This window comes from Bison bison, unplaced genomic scaffold (genome assembly GCF_000754665.1).
Source record: "Bison bison bison isolate TAMUID 2011002044 unplaced genomic scaffold, Bison_UMD1.0 scf7180017863815, whole genome shotgun sequence".
Taxonomy (NCBI): Eukaryota; Metazoa; Chordata; class Mammalia; order Artiodactyla; family Bovidae; genus Bison; species Bison bison.
Genome location: NW_011494387.1, coordinates 223072 through 229208, shown reverse-complemented (window position 1 = coordinate 229208; position 6137 = coordinate 223072).

Sequence of the window (6137 nt, the reverse complement as noted above, 5' to 3'; positions counted from 1 at the left end):
GGAGGGAAGGGGCACCGGCGACGCCCAGAGACCGCAGAGACAGGGGGGCCTGCAGGAGGGAGGGAAGTGAGGACGGGAGACCGCCTTCCTCCCCAAACCCCCATCCGCCAGCACAAACCTGCTCCTAAGTTCCGATCGCTGCGCTGCCTCCGGCCGACTCAGCGGCTAATCCCCCAGGGTTAGGGAGGCTGCGATGGGTGGGGGTTCGGTCGTAGCTATTGGTTGGCCCAGGACACTGCCCAGTTACAAATTAAGGCGGATAGAGGGCTGGTGTGGTTTCCCGTAAATCAGGCTGGGCCGGACCACTTGGTCCAGCCCCCTCCTGGAATTTCAGCTCAAAGCCCCTGGAGATCCGGGCTGGCGAAGCTGGGGTGCAGATCTCAGCTGGGCACAGCCGGCGTCCTGCTCCCTCTGCACCCGGCGGTGATGGAGCCATCCCAGACCCCAAATGTCCCAGACCTGCAGCTTACCAGCAAGCTGCCTTCCTGGAACTGCTCTTTGGACTGGATCCCTAAAGGAATGCCCTGGAAAGAGGCCCAGCGGTGCCCATTTGATGTAATAGCTAAGAGCCTCTGGCTCACTTGGTGAGCCTTCTCCTGAAGATAAAGCCTGGACTGGACCTCCTGAGGTCCTGACTTCACCCCTGCTCTCCTCCGTGGCTGTTTCCCCTTCTTTTCTTGGCTACCTGGAGTCCCTGGTTCTACCTATCTGTAACACGCAAGGAATCTGGGACACCCAGTCCAGCAAGCATTCACCTTAAGTGAAAAACAGAAAACTGGAAAAACCAAAACCAAAACCAGAAAGAAAAAAAAACAACCCAGAAAGCTGGGTATCTGTGTCGAGGGGTGGGAGGCTGGAGACTGGGGGCCGATGGACCCCACTGTGAGACCTGGCTTGTGTGTGAACCGAGCAAGTTGCTTTCCCTCTCCGTACCTAGCTTCCCTCCCAGGGTTCCCAGGTAAAATACAGGAAGAAGCCCAATTAGATTTGAATTTCAGATAAACAAAGAAAAGTTTCTTTGAAAATATGTCCCATGCAATATTAAGACCTACTTACATTAAAAAAAAATTTTTTTTTTTGTGGACCTTTATTTGAAATTCAGATTTAACTAGACATTCTGCATCTTATTTGCTAAATCTGGCAACCCTACCTCTGCAAAACAAGGTGGTCTCTGGTGGCCTGATACAGCTCTGATGGCCTGTGGTCGGGTCACTGCCAGGCCTGTCCTGTTTGGCACATTCTGGAAAGTTGGCTGCTAGTACAAGAGCTGCTGTTCCAATGGGCCGACCAGGAACAGGGGCAAGAGAACACTTATGGGCTGCTGGGGGCATCCGTGGGAAAGACTCACAAAGACGGTACCGGCTTCTCAGGTCCTCATTCCTTGGGGCCACAGGGGAACCTCCCAAGTCGGGGGTGGGAGGGAAGTCCCTTTACATCAAGCCCTGGCCGCCAACAGCTGTACAGGCAGTGATACTCCTCTGTCCCCCGGGCTCGAGCTGCGCCAACCTGAACGTAGGAGACAGCTGAACAAAAAGAAGCTGGTGGAAAGCCACGTCCTTCATCCTTTCATTAATGCTCATGACATCTACGACATGGGTGCTAACATTAATTCCATCTGAAACGAATTTTAAAAAATGAGACTCTGACTTCCTGGGTGGCGTAGTAGATAAGAATCTGCCTGCCAATGCAGGGGACCCAGGTTCGATCCCTAGTCTGGGAAGAGTCCACGTGCCTCCAGCTAGGCCTGTGTGCCACAGTTGCTGAGGCCTGCCCCCCGCGCCCCCGCCCCCATGCTGCAGGTACGGAAGTCCATGTGCCCAGAGCCTGTGCCCCAGAGCCAGAAAAGCCACCGCAGTGAGAAACCCGTGCACCACAATGAAGGGTAGTCCCCGCTCGCCGCAACTCGAGAAAGCCTGAGCACAGCAACGAAGATCCAGAGCTACAAAAATCAATTAATTAATTAAAAAAAAACGAGACTCAACAGAAAATTATTTGATTCACCTGACATCACACGGCTAGTGACAGAGCCAGGGTGTGGACCACGTCTGTCTGAGCTCCAGACGCGGCGCTAACCCCTGTGGATTCCCGGCACAGGACATGAGCGCGTCTGAGGCTGGCAGCAGAGTGAACACCCTGTGTCCGGAGGCAGGACCGTGGAGCTCCGAGCACCAGGGTCTCAGGGCGGACAAGGACCGGCGCAGAGGTCTTCCCAAGCTCCTCCGGACGTCCCAGCTCTTTGCCAAAGCATCTCTTCTGGACATTTAAATGGTGTCTCTGCTTTGTGGCTACTGTCTTGCCCGATGAAACTGGGAACCAAGCTGAAGCCCTTTACCACTGTGAATGGCCTGAGGTTGACTTAAGCAGGGTGTTTACCTTAGTGTGGGCAATCGGATGGCTTCCCTCGTAGCTCAGTTGGTAAAGAATCCACCTGCAATGCAGGAGATCCTGGTTTGATTCCCAGGTCTGAAAGATCCGCTGGAGAAGGCGTAGGCTATCCACTCCAGTATTCTTGTGCTTCCCTCGTGGCTCAGCTGGTAAAGCATCCACCTGCAATGCGGGAGACCTGGGTTCAATCCCTGGGTTGGGAAGATCCGCTGGAGAAGGGAACAGCTACTCACTCTAGTATTCTCGGGCTTCTGTGGCTCAGCAAGTCCAGGGTTTCTCTGTCATGAGAACCTTCCCTTCCAATGGGTGAGGATGGATAAGCTCACAGGAGGCCCTTTCCCCTCCATGTGTGTGCACGGCTTCTCCTCCCTGTGGGATTCCTGGTGTTGGATAAATTCAAGTTCGCATTGAAGCTCTTTCTGTAAAGCGTTTTATCTTTTTTTTTCCCATCTCTGGTCCACCCTCAGGTACCAACTGCTATGGGTGAAGCTTTCTGACAACCTGCATGCCCACGGTTTCTCCTCGGAAGAAGAATTACCCAAAAGCCAGGATTAGGGCAGAAGACTCAGGGTCACCAGACTCCCAGAACACAGAGAATCATTCGGAAGATTATTTCCTCGTTTCACTCACAGAAGCCACACGAGTATCACTACAGACGCAGAGAGGTTGTGATTATGCACAAAGAGTGTCTTGGGCATTAGGTCTCAGTCCTCTCTTCGGAATCCTAGCTGAGGAACACCATTCAAGGAGAATAAAATTTTGTTTCTTTTTTTTTAAATTTATTTATCTGGTTGCACCAGGTCTTAATTGAGCCTGTGGGATCTAGTTCCCTGATCAGGGATTGAACCCGGGTCCCCTGCATTGGGAACCCAGAGTCTTAATCCCTGGACCACCAAGGAAGTCCCTCATTTCTTATTTACTACGGATCAGGGCCCAGGGTCTGTAATGTCAGATGTTGACCTGCCAAAAAAGGATAAGATGCAAATCTTTTCTGTCTGCCAGAGAGGCGAGTGAGGTGGAAACATCTCTTCTGTATTAGCCCTGCCAGGTAGACCAGATGCACAGCTTTACCTAGGACGTGTATGATTTTTAGCTAATCATCTCTCTTATGTATGTGCAGCAACACACCGCCTAATCGACCACATGCGCACGCGTGCACACACACACACACACACACCAGCTTCTTGCATTGTTCTTTGAACCTGCTCTGTCAGTCTGATGGTTGTCTCATTAATGGTCTTGCTGCATATTTGTGTGGGAATCATGTTTCTGCCATTCTGAGGGCTGTGTCTTAGCTTTCCTTTTTTAACTCGTTTTTTTTTTTTTTTCCTGGAGGGGAAGGGCCAGGAGAAACATCCACAGTGGCACCGGGGCAGCCCGGCCCCTACCCTGGCTCTCCCTTGTGTGGGGGGTGGTGCTTAGTGAGGACGGGTGGAGCGCTGGCTGAGCCTGTCTCTGGTTTCCTGTAGTCTTCTCGGTGCAGGCCAGGGTTGGCCGCTGTGGCTGATGGCCGGGTGAGGGTCGGCAGCCGATACCCCTTTACATCTTCTCACCAAGCTGCCCCCTGTGGGCTGTTTCCTGCCCCACGTCGTGTGACGTGTACATATAGTGCAGGAATATTCAGCCGTGAAAAGGAAGGACATTCTATAACCCGAGACAACAGGAGTGGGCCTGGAGGACACGATGCTGAGTGACAGAAGCCAGACATAGACAGGTATTGCCTGATTCCACTTACGCGCGATGCCTCGAGTAGTCAAATCCATAACATCAGAGACTGGAATGGTAGTTACCAGAGTTGGGTGGGAGATGGGAATGGAGAATTATTGATCCCTAGGCATAAAACTTCAGTTAAGTAAGAAGAACAGCCCTTGGGAATTCCCTGGTGGTCCAGTCAGTGGAACTCCATGCTTTCACTGCTGAGGTTGCAGGGACAATCCTTTGTCAGGGAACTAAAATCCCAGAAGCCCCAGCCAAAAAAAGAGGTAAACAAGCTAGAGACCTGCTGTACAACACTGTCCTTATAGCCCACACCAACGTACATTAAAAAATTAAGAGACTAGATCTCATGTTGTTATCACAATAAAATAAAACAAAACCCTCTATTTTCATCTTCCATCGGTCAACCGGTAGGACATGGTTGGCAATGAAAGACAAAGACGTGGGTTAGGTCCGAATAATTACTGAGAAGCACACACCAAACCCTGACTCACAACCTATTTGAAGGCCCTGGAAGGTCAAGGAAAATAAAGTTTTTCTGATTGGAACAAAAATGTATTATGACTCCCGATGAGTATTCTAAATGGGCTCATTTACTTCTTTCTAAGGAAATTTTATGGGCCTCCCTGGTGGCTCAGACGGTAAAGAATCCACCTACAGTGCAGGAGACCCAGATTCAATTCCTGGGTTGGAAAGATCCCCTGGAGAAGGCAATGGCTACCCACTCCAGTATTCTTGCCTGGAGAATTCCACGGACAGAAGAATTCTCTGTCCTGGCAGGCTACAGTTCATGGGTTGCAGAGAGTCTGAGACGACTGAGCAAGTAACACTTTCACTTTCAAGGAAATTTTATACTATTCTTTCAAAATTACCACTACAACATCACATGTGTACTTTGTAAAAATTTTCAAACAATCCAGACATTTATAAAATGAAAAGTTATTCCAGATACAGCTTCGGGTAACAGTTTCAAGTGTATTCTTAGAGACTCTCTAATTGTGAAGTTACATCTGCCTCTTACACACATAATTATTACTCTTCCATAATTTCTTGTCTCATCTGAGTGTCACAGACATTGTTCCATGTCGTTCCATGCCGCTGTGCCTCATTCTCCTCACGGCTGCCTGTGTTCCTTTTCATGCATGTATCACCAGCCATGGACGGAGGTTCGTGACATTGTCCAGGAGGCAGGGATCAAGACCATCCCCATGGAAAAGAAATGCAAAAAGGCCAAATGGCTGTCTGGGGAGGCCTTACAGATTGCTGTGAAAAGAAGAGAAGCGAAAAGCAAAGGAGAAAAGGAAAGATATTCCCATCTGAATGCACAGTTCCAAAGGATAGCAAGGAGAGATAAGAAAGCCTTCCTCAGCGATCAATGCAAAGAAATAGAGGAAAACAACAGAATGGGAAAGACTAGAGATCTCTTCAAGAAAATCAGAGATACCAAGGGAACATTTCATGCAAAGATGGGCTCAATAAAGGACAGAAATGGTATGGACCTAACAGAAGCAGAAGATATTAAGAAGAGGTGGCAAGAATACACAGAACAACTGTGCAAAAAAGATCTTCATGACCCAGATAATCATGATGGTGTGATCACTGACCTAGAGCCAGATATCCTGGAATGTGAAGTCAAGTGGGCCTTAGAAAGCATCACTATGAACAAAGCTAGTGGAGGTGATGGAATTCCAGTTGAGTTATCTCAAATCCTAAAAGATGATGCTATGAAAGTGCTGCACTCAATATGCCAACAAATTTAGAAAACTCAGCAATGGCCACAGGACTGGAAAAGGTCAGTTTTCATTCCAATCCTAAAGAAAGGCAATGCCAAAGAATGCTCAAACTACTGCACAATTGCACTCATCTCACATGCTAGTAAAGTAATGCTCAAAATTCTCTAAGCCAGGCTTCAGCAATACATGAACCGTGAACTTCCTGATGTTCAAGCTGGTTTTAGAAAAGGCAGAGGAACCAGAGATCAAATTGCCAACATCTGCTGGATCATGGAAAAAGCAAGGGAGTTCCAGAAAAACATC